The sequence below is a fragment of the Procambarus clarkii genome, chromosome 54, assembly GCF_040958095.1.
Source record: "Procambarus clarkii isolate CNS0578487 chromosome 54, FALCON_Pclarkii_2.0, whole genome shotgun sequence".
Lineage (NCBI taxonomy): Eukaryota > Metazoa > Arthropoda > Malacostraca > Decapoda > Cambaridae > Procambarus > Procambarus clarkii.
Genome location: NC_091203.1, coordinates 23,222,256 through 23,236,442, shown reverse-complemented (window position 1 = coordinate 23,236,442; position 14,187 = coordinate 23,222,256). Strand labels below are relative to the sequence as shown.

At 40.7% G+C, this 14,187-nt stretch overlaps 1 long non-coding RNA gene across 1 annotated transcript; it reads left to right on the top strand.

Moving 5' to 3' along the window:
* The first annotated feature begins 208 nt into the window (after nucleotides 1-208).
* LOC138352643 (uncharacterized) lies at nucleotides 209-13,829 on the top strand. Its single transcript, XR_011222852.1, has 2 exons — nucleotides 209-796; nucleotides 11,981-13,829. It is a non-coding gene; the product is annotated as an uncharacterized lncRNA (long non-coding RNA).
* Nucleotides 13,830-14,187: the final 358 nt, after the last annotated feature.

Sequence of the window (14,187 nt, the reverse complement as noted above, 5' to 3'; positions counted from 1 at the left end):
TGTAACATCACTTGTATGTATGTACCTTACCTGAATAAACATATTTATTTATATTTATTTATTTATTTATTTACAAGATTGCAAATTACCATGCTATGTATACTCACAAACCCAATGTACCTTCGTGTATATAAATAAATAAATACATAAATAAGTTTCTAAAGGCAGTTCATATGCGAGGAAAAGGGAGTAAGGGGGGCGTGGTGCAGGGGTAATAGACCTGCCCTGCGGTAATGATTGATGAAGATTGCGGCCCTTAGCAGCTTAAGGGTTAAGCCACCGTCAAAGATGGCACGGGCATGAGTAGCCCCTAAGAAGGGGGAGGGGGTAAATGACTGGAGTGACTGTGATCTCTAGTCATGAAATTGGTGGTATAATGGGTTATTGGTGGTCGTAAGGGGCGGTGATTTAAGGGGTTAGTTGAGCAGCTTAAGGGTTAAAACTCCGTCAAAGGTGGCACCTGCATGAGTAGTTCCTAAGAAGGGGTGTGTGACTGATCTCTAGTCATGAAATTGTGGGTATAATGGGTTACTGGTGGTCGTAAGGGGCGGTGATTTAAGGGGTTTAAGGAGAGGGCGGTGACGCCTCACCCATGACGTCAGGGTTTGTGTACAGCTGAGGAGGTCCGGCTGGACCAGCCACGCCACTACCACTACTTCACCATGGCACTACTCCTTCCTCTGCTCTAGCACAGCCTCGTCAGTGCCTCCCGCCGCCCCACCAGTGCCTCACACTGCTCCACACTGCCTCACCAGTGCCTCACACTGCCCTACAAGCGCCTCTCGCCCACCTCAAGGTAAGGTTGACAGCTCCAATATTGTCCGTCACTCGACACTTTTCCCCCAAACTTATCAATATTATAATTGTATTATTATCAACGTACATACAACAGATACATCATACAATGGAGAAGGCTTAGGTAATAAATGTTCCTTACATAAACCCCAAGAAACTGCACTATATGAGAGAAAGTCAATTTGAGCAACCTGTGGATTTCTCAGAATCCACAGGTTGTCTCACTTATAACAAATAATAATACTAATAAATGTTTATTCAGGTAAAAGTACATACAAGATGAGTTACTAGCAGAATGTTGGATTTCTAGTTGCGCTAGTACGATGATAGTTACAGAATAACGGAGTTACGGATAGAGTTAATCTCTCTTTGTCTAAAGCCACTAATACGCACAGCGTTTCGGACAAGATAGAGTTTTAAGTTAGGATAGAGTTACAGGTAGAGTTAATCTCTCTCTGCCTAAAGCCACTAATACGGACAGCATTTCGGACAAAATCTGGGAAAAAAACTTAGACTACAACGTCTACTATGTGGTGGTACAGGGGTAAAGTTGCGTGGGTGGTTCCAGTCACTTCATTCCTACAATTGACTTTAGTCAGTACATAAATGAAACCCGAAACGCTGTGCGTATTAGCGGCTTTAGGCATAGTATGTACTAGCTCTGGTTAGAAGTCCAACATTATGTTTGTAAATCATCTTGTATTTATGTACTTTTACCCGAATAAACATTATTATTATTTTAGGTATTATTATTATTATTATTATCATTATTATTATTATAATTATTAAGGGGTGAGCCCATTATGTGTTTAACCTTTTTTCATGTATACAAGTCACATCATACAAAAGATGGTTTACCATTGGAGTTTTAAACCTATCTAATCTCACTCATACTAATCCAAACTATTATAACCATTTCAAACTAAGCCTAACTTAAGCTAACCTAACAATACTGTATATGTATATATTTTTCTAGTGAAAATTAACTTTGTCGAATTGTCTTGTGTACAATTTGACCACACACGTCTTCCACTACCACATGCAGGCTGGGTATGAAATGTTTAATAAGTGATGTAAACTAACTGCATTAAAAATATTATAAGAGAACTGAATACTAAATTTGCTAAAAAAAAATTACATGACCCCATCGTAATGATATTGCCTATAAACAGCTAAGTTCTGCACTAATTACAGGAGGAAATAGAAATACATTATCACAGGGGTGACAAGATCAGTTGGAATGCTTCTTCAAAGAACACCTGCTTCAGTGAGCACGTGAACTGATACCTGTAGGAAAGATTCCTTCCTGGAAGAAACAACCATTTAAGATTAAAATATTCAGTACAGTGGAACCTCGGTTGATGAATGCCCCTCTTTACGAATGTTTTGGTATACAAGCTCAATTTATTCTTAAAATTTGACTCGGTATTCGAGGTTTGCTTCGGTTCTCGAGTTTGTTGATACATGTATGGGTCGACGAGCGTGTGGCTCTTCTCGGCGAGGCATACCTCAGTTTACCTCACTAGGCTGAGTGTCTCCCGCCTATTGACGACCGCACTCGAATTCTTTGTGAAGAATTTAATTGTTTTTCTGCTTTTTGGGGTTTTTGAACATAAAAGTAATTACTGTATTATATATCATGCCATGGGTGCCAAGAAAGTCAGTGGTAAAGTTCAATTTAAGAAAATAGTTGAGGATGATGATAGAGGAAAAACAAGAGATCATTCATGGTAAATGTGATGTCTCGCTACAGACAAGTGTTGAAACGTAGGGAAAAACAAGTGTCTATAGATAGATTCTTAGTAAGACAAGCAAGCAGTGAGCAACAGACAGCAACCAGGTCCTGGTGGTATGTCTGCAAAATGTAGGAGTACCCTAGAAATGTCATCACTGCCTGATGTTATAATGATGCCTGATGTTATCAGTCTCCGTGGTGTAGTGGTAAGACACTCGCCTGGCGTTCCGCGAGCGCTATGTCATGGGTTCGTATCCTGGACGGGGAGGATTTACTGGGCGCAATTCCTTAACTGTAGCCTCTGTTTAACGCAACAGTAAAATGTGTACTTGGATGAAAAAACGAATCTTCGCGGCAGGGGATCGTATTCCAGGGACCTGCCCGAAACGCTACGCGTACTAGTGGCTGTACAAGAATGTAACAACTCTTGTATATATCTCAAAAAAAAAAAAAAAAAAAAAAAATAAAAAAAAAAAAATAAAAATAAATGGAAGGGGACTCCTCATCCAAACACTTAACACCTCTCCCCCTCTCCTCACTGTCTTCCATATGCCAACAAGAGTCCTCAATAAAGGTAAGATATCTATGCGTAGTATTCTGTATAAAATGTATTTGTAAGTAAATATTTTTGGGTGTGGGGAAATTCAATTTATATTATTTTTTAAGTGAAAATTTGCCTCGGTTTACGAATTTTAGGTTACGAACTGTCTCTTTGAACAGATTAAATTTGTAGACGAAGGTACCACTGTACAGAGTTGTAAACCCATGGCATCATCTTCCCATTGAAAACATCATTGTCAAGACTGTAGTACTGTACTTCATTGTGAATTTCAGATGAAAAAAATCCTCGGGAATAATGGGGGAGACTTTTGACATGCAATCTGCTCACTGTTTCTGTCAAGGCCACTACTGTAGAGCTGGTGACCTTCAGGTAAATAGGTAAATGAGATGACAGTGAATGGTTCCAGCATGTTATCCCTAGAAATGAGATTTATATTCAGTATCTTTAAGATATTAACAAAAAGGCTGGAAATGAAGTAGATCAAATCAATATGGCTAGCTCTGCTAATTCTGCTTCTACTAATGGCAGGACTGGAGGACCATACACTGTAATTAGAAACTATATCTTTCAAGATGAAAATGAAGGAAAAAACACAGATTTTGAATAATTTTGAAACATTCCTCCTCAGTGCAAACAGAACTCGCTGCCAGAAAACAGAGGGACAGATCTCAGATCACGAGAACTGAAAATACTGTCCAAAGAGAGAAGAATGATAAAGATATTATAGATTCCCTTCATGTTGAAATCTGTAAATGTGTAGATATGTTGACTGTCAGGGTGCTGAATGAGACTATACTGAATACTTTTTCCAGTATATATATAATAATATATATAATAATACAGTATAATACTTTTAACTTTAACTGGAGTACTGTCTTGGCATATATAGCTTCAGTTGGTATGTACAGTAATTCTATGGGTTTATAGCCCTATGGATGAAAGAACGTACCTGTTTTCTGTCCTACATTGTAGCTTGTTAAGCATGAAGCTGTTGCTCCCCCCCTCTCTGGTATGCGTTACAGTGGACCTTTTAAACAAGTGATCTGGATTATTATCTTATTTGTTCAATATTTTAAAGGTCTTGATGAGACAAGCCCTGTTCTCTGGTTTGTGTAGTATTGTTAATAATAATAATAATGTTTATTCGGGTAAAAGCACATACATACAAAATGAGTTAAACAGAATGTTGGATTTCTTGACAAGAGCTAGTATGTGCTATGCCTAATCACTCCTCCAATATGTTCCAGTTTCCAGAACAACCTCTTATGTGGAACTTTGTTGAGAGCCTTTTTTAGGTCCAGATAGATGCACTCAACCCAACCATCTCTTTCCTGTAAAATCTATGTGGCTCAGTCATAGAAACTGAGTAAATTCGTTACACAGGATCTTCTAGATCAAAAACCATACTGTCTGTCTGTTATTATATAATTTTTCTCCAGGTGTTGTACCCATTTAGTTTTAATTATTTGTCTCCAATATTTTGAATATTATACTTGTCAATGATACAGGACAATAATTGAGGGAGGGGGGGGTGTCTTCCCTGCTACCACTTCTGTATATTGGAACTATATTAGCCTTTTTTACGCATATTTACTAGGACTCCTGTACACAGGGATGCCTGAAAACTCTGTTGAAGTGAAATGCTGAGCTCAAGTGCACATTCTCTCAGAACCCATGGTGAAACTCCATCTGGGCCAACTGCGCTCTATGTTGTTCTTTGGAATTTTTGTTGTGTCTGGTTCTCGGAAGATTTCATTTTGTACAAACACACTTTGGACCCCCCCCCCCCTCGCCCCAGTCCAGAGAACTGCAGAAGAGGGCCCTACGGAAGAGGTCGCATCCACGACTACCACCCAGGAAAGAAAAGTGGAGTCCAAGGAGTCCATTCAAATCTGGAATGGCCCAGAAGCCTTGGAGGAAGTGAGAGGCTCAACTGCCTCCGAGCCCGTGTCTGAAGGGGCAAATCCCAGATCCACTCAAGCCATATCCCAAGCAAAACACTGCCCTGATTCTGAAACCCTCCAATGCCTCAGAGTCGGAAGCAGGGGGAAAGGAGAATGGCGAGGCTGGCCCACCATGGAAGAAAGAGGTGGTGTAGAGAGGTCCACAGTTGAATTGACCAGCACCTTCAAATGAAAGTCCCTAAACATCACGTGGGGCAAAGCCGGAGCATCTAAATGGGCGCACAGCCTAGACCGTTGCAAAACAGAAAACCTTAAGCGTAAAGCAGTTGCTGCCTGAAACCTCGGAACCCCAAGATGGGAATGAGTTAAGATGAGTCACATGAGGGGAACAAGTCCTATATGACTGGGCTGAAGGTGTCACTGATCCAACAGGTACTATGGCAGAGGCAGAACATATGAACATTACCAGGTGGCACAGGCGACGAACAACCCTTAAATTAGCACAAGGTGAGAGTGTGCTTGGAAGAGGTATCCATATGACAACCGGGCCCTGCAGGAAGCCCAGGCACTTGAGGTTATCTTGAGGTTATCTTGAGATGATTTCGGGGCTTAAGTGTCCCCGCGGCCCGGTCCTCGACCAGGCCTCCACCCCAGGAAGCAGCCCGTGACAGCTGACTAACTCCCAGGTACCTATTTACTGCTAGGTAACAGGGGCATTCAGGGTGAAAGAAACTTTGCCCATTTGTTTCTGCCTCGTGCGGGAATCGAACCCGCGCCACAGAATTACGAGTCCTGCGCGCTATCCACCAGGCTACGAGGCCCAGCTTGGAATGCAATACTGGTTACTCCTGAACAACTTAATGAACAGAAAACCCTAGCCACCTAAAGCCAACGGAACAGTCAAATGGGGCAACAAAGGGGGGGGGGGGGTTAACAGGAGAAAAGCCCTTATGAAACCTAATAAGGCTTAACAGAAAAGGCCCCAGGCACAAGGGCAAACAATAAAACCCCCAAAAAGAGGACAAGAGAGATAAACTCAAAACCTTTAGGAACAAACCGAGGAGAACATGGCGCCACCCAGACAATAATTTAAGGTCTACCTCAGAGTGCTGATTAGGTCGCACGTGTGTGACTCGTCAGCAAAAATACCCCAACCCGAGGAAAGACACAGTCCAAGACCACCTGCTTACCAGGTTGGTGAGGGAGACCCCGAGCAAGGAGACCCACTAAAGAGTGTGTGTTTCCGAAATACCCCCAGGGAAGATAACCCTGACCTCGCAAGAGCAACACTTAAGGAGTGCACAGGGAAGAGAACACTGAGCACATGTTCCAAGCACTCTTGAACTTTTGGCTCACACTACACAAAAGTCTGTAAGAACAGCCTCAAAGGCAAAACACCACTTGAAAAACTGGAGACTGGAGCCAGAGCTAAGTAGAGTAGCAACCAGGCACACATCAGAATAAAAATTGGCGGTGGGGAGGCTGGCTGACCCAACCTGCCTCTCTCTACCTGCTAAACGGGGGAGGAGGTGGAGAGAACAAGCTCAAACTAGTTTCACAAATATCTGTAATTTGTTTTCATAGTTGTGGGGAGTTCTTTTCCAGTTTTGAGGTTGCAGTCTTGTTTTTAACCATGCAGTGGTTTTGTTTTGTTGTGCTGACTTTCTGGGTGCTTTTCCTCATGGTGGTAGACATGAATTACTATAAAAGTAGGTTGTTCATAGTATACTACCACTTCCTGTGCCTCTTTGAGGGTTCCAGGTTCTAGCTTGGTCCCTGGTAGGCCATAAGAACTCTACGACGGATGGCATCTAGTACAGTGATACCTCGGTTTACGAATGCCACTCTTTACGAAGTTTTTGGGTTACGAGCCCGGTTTCTTCGGAAAATTTGAATCTGGTTACGAACTTTACCTCGGGATACGAGTTTGTTTATGTGTGTATGGCCGACCTAGCACATGGTGGCACAACGTTCGTGCCTCAGTTTACCAGTGCCTCCCGCCAAGTGACTATCCCGCCTGAATTCTTAGCAAGGATTTACATTTTTTTCGTATTTTTGGCTATTTGAGCATAAAAGTTGTTATTATATACAGTATCTCGTCATGGGTCCCAAGAAATCCAGTGGTAAGATTCAAGGCAAGAAAACACATGTGAGAATGACCATAGAGGAAAAACAAGAGATCATTCGTAAACATGAAAATGGTACAAGTGTTGTTGAACTAGTTAGGCAGGACAACATATCTTCAGGGGAGGAGGAGGCAGTAAAGGTTGTCCCTTCCTCATTAATTAAGAAAATGTGTGCAGTATGGGAAGAACTGCAAAGTTTTGCTGAAAAGACTCGCCCAGATAAAGCTGTAGTAGGCCGTTGCATTGATCTTATTAATGACAATGTGATGTCTCCCTACAGACAAGTGTTACAAAGAAGGGAAAAACAATCTTCAATAGAATGATTTCTAGTGAAAAAATCAAGCAGTGAGCCAGAAGCAGGTCTTAGTGGTATGCAGGCAAACATGCCAGTGTGTGTACTCCTGAGAAGTCATCACTGCCTGATGTTATAATGGAAGGGGACTCCCCTTCCAAACAGTAACACCTCCCCTCCTTCCCCCTCCTTACCGTATTCCATACGCCAACAAGAGTCATCAGTAAAGGTAAGTAATAACTTGTACATACTTTTGTAGTGAAGATTTGGGTGAATTAGGTATAAAATTTACTTTGAAGTTAATTTTTGGGGAGTTAGGAATGGATTAATTCATTCCCATTATTTCTTATGGGAAAATTCGTTTTGGTTTACGAATTTTCGGGCTGTGAACTGTCTCCAGGAACGGATTAAATTCGTAAACCGAGGCACTCCTGTACAGTGGTATCTCAGTTTTCGTATTTAATCCGTTCCCACAGACAGTACAAAAACCGAAAACACAAAAACTGAAACGAATTTTCCCATAAGAAATAATGTGAATTGAATTAATCCATTACACGCCCCCAAATATATTAACAGAAAATTACATTTTATACAAAATAATACTCTTAGGTACCTTACCTTTTCTGAGGACTCTTGCTGGCGTATGGAAGACGGTGAGGAAGAGAGGAAGGAGGAGAGGTGTTAGTGTTCGGAAAGGGAGTCCTCTTCCATTATAACAGCAATGATGACATTTCTGCTGTACTCTCTCTCGCTTATGTTATGCAGGCATACCACTAGGAACTGGTTGTGGTTTGCTGCTTGCTCGTCTTACTAAGAATCTGTCTATAAACACTTGTTTTTCCCTACATTTTAACACTTGTCTATAATGAGATATCACATTGTCTCACTATAAATGATCTCTCGTTTTTCCTCTATTATTATCCTCACAACTATTTTCTTAGGATGAACATTACTACTGACTTTCTGGGAATCCATGGCATGATATATATAATAAGAACTTTTATGTTTAGAAACCAAAAAAGCACAAAAGCAATACAAAAATTTACAAAAAATTTAAATGCAATCATCACTAGGCGGGAGACACTGGTAAACTGAAGTGCCATGCGCTCGGTGGACTCGTACGTGTATAAACAAACTCCGAAAACCGAGGCAAACAATGAGTACCAAATCGCATTTTTCAAATAAATTGAATACAAGTACTGTACCAAAAAATACGAAAATGGGCATACGAAAACCGAGGTTCCACTGTAGCTTGTTACTGAGTCAGTGTAATAGCTTCAGGGAGCCTCACAGGGTTAACCCCCCCCCCCCCCCCCCCAGGAAAAACTGCCTTTTACTCTTCTCTTAAGTTTGCTTTTCAGTTTAGACATTATATTAAATACTGAAATTATGCTGAATGTCTTGGCTTCTACTGCCTCAATAGTTTCTGAGAATAATTTAAGACTGTAACTGAGAAAAAAGAAATATATCTTTGACCTTTCACAGACATTTCCTTCATCTCCAAAGCACTTCCATAGGACCTTGGGGCACTCCTCCTCACCTAAGCTCTGGAAGCAACGTTTTAGGACCTCCTAGCACCTAAGTATTCTGACAGTAGCTGGCAAAAATGAAAGCCATCTAGTCGTAACTTGCTGCAACAGACTGCAGCTATTAACCTTCACAAATTCACAGAATTCCTTTAATTGTGCTGTTCTTTTAGCTGAGATGCTGAAATGATTATACACTTTGGGTACAAATTACAATATTTTCAATATTACTTTTTAGTTTTCCTGTAGTAAATTCTGTTGCATCCTGTAACATATAAGCCAGACAGTTTGCAGCAATAACGTTATTTTGAGCAATTTTATATATTATAAACCCCTGTGTTCTCCATAGTTTACACTTGCATCGACTGCAGTGTATGCACACAGCCACTCACATCACATTTACTTCAAACATCTACCACTTACGGGCTACTAATACCCTTGCCACCTCTTGCGTGGCTTTATCCTCATCACTCAATCAATCAGTGTATACAGACACTTTATTCAGATCCAGACCTGACGTCTCTAGTTTAGAGTACCATATGCGGTACTTCCTTCTCCAAATGGAAGTTCTGTATCTCAAAAGTATCGGGGAACACTTTGTTGCACCTTTGTTTGAAGCATCAGTTGCTATTGAAAGAGGCAAACCATGTTCTTTGATGTACTTCACATGTTTTTGTACAAAATACTGTGCCTGAATATTTTTCACATACAGCTTTTGCTGCAGTTTCCCCACATTTTACACATTTCACTATCAATGAGTTGCTATATATTTCTTTGACAGCTTGCTCTCCACAATCAACACTTCTGCATGAATGATGATACACATTTACACAGTTCTGCCCACATCTGACACCACAATGGTTGTGGAAGGGACATTCTGTACTGCCACATGCTCCTTCACTGGAGAAACATCCTCAGCTGTGTCTTCTTGCTGTTCCTTTTGAAGGGCTTGGAGTTCTTCAGTGGTCAGTTCTTCGTTGTGTTCTTCCACCAACTCCTCCACATCAGCACTATCCAATTCCAAGCCCAATTGTTACTCTGGGCCGGCAAATGGGCTTGGAATTGGATGGTGCTGATGTGGAGGAGTTGGTGGAAGAACAATAGGCACATCATTTACAGGCTCAAACCCCCCAAAGTCTAGTTCTGTCACACATTCAGGCCACAATTTTCTCCAGCTAGAGATCAGGATTCTTTGGGTCACTTCTTGCCAGGCTTTGTCAAAGAGTTTTAAAGCACTACAAATGTTAAAATGGTCTTTCCAGAACTCTTTGAGGGTGAGTTTTGTGGCTTCAGTCACTTCAAAACATTTCCGGAAAAGTGCCCTTTCATAAAGTTTCTTAAAATTCGCTAGGATTTTCTGGTCCATAGGCTGAATTAGAGGAGTGGTGTTTGGAGGAAGGAATTTTACTGTGAGAAAATTACTGTATCTGTGCAACAGTTCATCTTCCAAGCCTGGAGGATGAGCAGGAGCATTGTCGAGGAGAAGCAGGGCCTTGAGTGGCAAATGTTTCTCCTGCAGATATTTTTCTATGGCAGGGCACACCACTTCATTCACCCACTCCGAAAAAAAGTCCTAGTCACCCATTCCTTATTATTAGCCCTCCACATCACACACATTTGGTTTTTCTGCACTTTATACTGTTTGAAAACCCTTGGATTTTCAGAATGATACATAAGCAAGGGTTTAATTTTCAAATCGCCACTCACATTTGAACACAGCACAAGCGTAAACCTATCTTTCACAGGCTTGTCTCCGGGCAATGATTTTTCCTCCTTGGTAATGTATGTCCTCTTAGGCAATCTTTTTCCAAAACAGTCCTGTCTCATCACAATTAAACACTTGTTGCAGTAGGTATCCCTCAGCCTCTACAAACTGTTTAAATTCTTCAATAAATCTTTCAGCCGCTGGTTTGTCTGAGCTGGCAGCCTCCCTATGCCTCACAACACTATGAATACCACTTCTTTTTCTAAATTTTTCAAACCATTCCCTGCTTGCCTTAAAGTCTATCGTATCTGCACTCGTTCCAGGGGTTTTCTTTACAAGGTCTTCGTGCAATACCCTGACTTTCTCACAAATGATGGCCTCTGAAACACTATCACCCTTTAACTCCTTGTCATGTATCCAAATTAATAACAACTTTTTCACATCCTCAAGTATTTGTGGTCTTTGCTTCGTGATTGTTCTTACGCCTTTTGCCACTTTAACACTTAAATTGTCCTTTTTCTTGGCAAGTATAGTGCATATTGTTGACGTGAATTTGTTGTACTGCCTACAAAGTTCAACAACACGTGCACCATTTTCATGCTTCCAAATGATCTCTTGCTTTTCCTCTATTGTCATCCTCGCATGTGATTTCTTGCCTTGATCCTTACCACTGGCTTTCTTGGGACCCATGGTGAGATATATAATAACAACTTTTATGGTCAAATGGCCAAAAATCCAACAAAACACTGTAAATCCTGGTGAAGAATTCAGGTGGGATAGGCACTGGGAGCAAGGCACTGGTAAACTGAGGGGCGATCGCCGTGCCACCACGCGCTAGGTTGGCCTGTACGCATATCAACACCCTCGTATTCTGACGCAATGCTCGTATTCCGATGTAAATTTTTCGAGCAAATCCTGCTCGTAATCCGAAAAACTCGTAAACAGGGACACTCGTAATCTGAGGTACCACTGTAATTCTATGGGAAAACATATTTTTTTTTCATTTTTAAGTTTTTGTGCATAGGCAGGAATGAAAAGTTTTAAATTTCAATGACCCGGCACTAAGAAATGAAGTTATAACATATAGATATTGGTTTGATATAGTAAGGAGACAACTAGAGAAAAAAGGAAGCCAATAACAATGGGGGAAGGTCTCTCGCCTGCCAACCAACCTTAAAAGCAGACACCATGAGGAAACTGAAAGGAAAACTATAAGTTAATGGCTCTCAATATCTCACAACCAGTCAATGGTTTTATCAATCTTGCTATGAACCCACCCATGAACAAGCAAAATTCCTTAACTTTGGACTGAAATGCTACTCCTCTCCAACCCAGGTCGCTACCAGAAGAGATTGGAGGTAGAAATGCTACTAGATGATATACACAAACTAGAAGACCATAATAAAATCACCACCACTTTCCCTTCAAGGAGAACTCTTAGCAGGAAGAAATAAGAAGAGAAACAATTACAGAAGTAACACCCTAGAAAATAAGCACAAAGAAACAGTCAAACAACTTCCGTTTATGTAGAGCATCACAATCCGGAGAGCCGATAAAATGGCAGCCTTCCTCCTCATCCTGACTGATGAATATGTCACTAAAAGAAATCCTCCAAGATGAGACCAAATTCAATACGATGACTAGAAATCCAAATGAAGATATTAAGAAGAAAGTCAACCATATAATTGTGCTGCTAATGCAAAAACAAAAGGGAGCATCCACCTGCAAAACGGGCCAGGGTGTCTACCATAAATGTAGCCTAGGTTGTAATGTCAAAACCCAAAAGCTTGGTAACCCTCTACCAGTGTTATCAGCAGCCACATCCCTACACCCACGTGTAATCTAGCTAAACAACTAAACACTATACTGACTCCAGATGTACCAAATAACTATAGCTTGAACTCGGTAGTTGATTTCTTAGGCGTAGCGAAGACCATTAAACCTGAAGGGAACATAGTATCTTTAGACGTGGAATCCCTATTTACGAATGCCCCTGTAGACCCCACCATCAACTTATTGTTAGACAGAATCTACCGTGACAATACCACTCCAAAGCTAGATATTCCAGAGTCTACCTTCCGTAATTTTTTGGAGATGTGCTCTAAAATGGCCACATTTACAACCCCTTCGGGAGACATGTATTCGCAGATAAATGGAGTAGCCATTGGGTCCCCCCACTAGAAGTCTTCTTTGCTAAGTTCTATATGGGAATATTAGAAGACACCATCTTCAAAACTACAAGGGGAAACCTCACATTTACTGCAGATACATCGATGATATATTTGTATGTGTGAAAGACCTGAAATTGTTGCGATTAAAGGATCTACTTACCCAAAACTCGGTACTTAACTTTACCCATGAACTAGGTATCGGTGATGCACTCCCTTTCCTCAATGTCTGCATGAGAACCAAAGACAGTACTTTCACAACAAAAGTTTATACTAAACACACCAACATTGGAATGTGTATGAATGGTCACTCTGAATGCTCAGACAGATATAAGACTAGTGTGATAAACTCGTTTATATGCACAGCCCTTACTCATTGTTCCAACTAGCATAAAATTTACAAGGAACTGGACAAAAGCCTTAAAGTATTGATAAACAACAGGTACACGATTAGAGAATTCAATACCCATATCAGAAGATATTTTGAAAAATGGTATAATAGAGAACAACCACCACAACAGGAAAAAATTCCTCCCATAAAACTCTATTACAAATCCACTATGAGCTCACAGTATAAAACAGAAGAAATAATAATTAAAATATAATTTAAAATGGAATGAAACCGACAGCCACCGACCAAAGATTGGAATTTATTATTTACTACCAAATGAAAAGGATTACTGATTTAATACTTAAGTAGAGCCTCAATAAACAATACAACCGTCTCCAAAGAGCAAACGAGGTATACCAATTGACATGCCCCAATGAAGGATGTCGCCTTCAATCTACTTGTAGTGGTATGACCACAAAGCTTTCGGCAAGACTGACCTGCTGCTTACAAGCTGGTGCGCCCAGAAACCATATAAAAAGTGCACGTAACACAATAATAGCTAGGAACATGCTGGTAGATAATATAACAATCCTGGCATCCACCAGTGACTAACGAAGCCTGCAAATCCTGGAAGCTATACTCGTAACAAAAAAAAAAAAAAAAAAAAAAAAAAAAAAACACTAAATATACAGTTTAACGACTTCGATACCTTGCCTATGCTCAGATCCATATGTTGCCAAACACCATCAGTTAACACCAACATCTTTACTGAGTTCTCCACACCCACCACCTAACCCAGTGTTTGATTGGCATCTATTTTCCATTATTCCCCTATTCCTTACCTTATGTTTGATTACCCATATGCAACCCTTCACCCTCACCCCACACAACTTCACCTCTTGTGCATGTGTATTTAAGGCAAAATTGCACCTCGTGTATTCATTTCTTTCCTGAAGAAGTTCCAGAGTGGAACAAAATGTAGAATATAACTTCAATAATAATGCATTTGTTTACCATGAATTTTGGTAACTTGATTGCTCTTC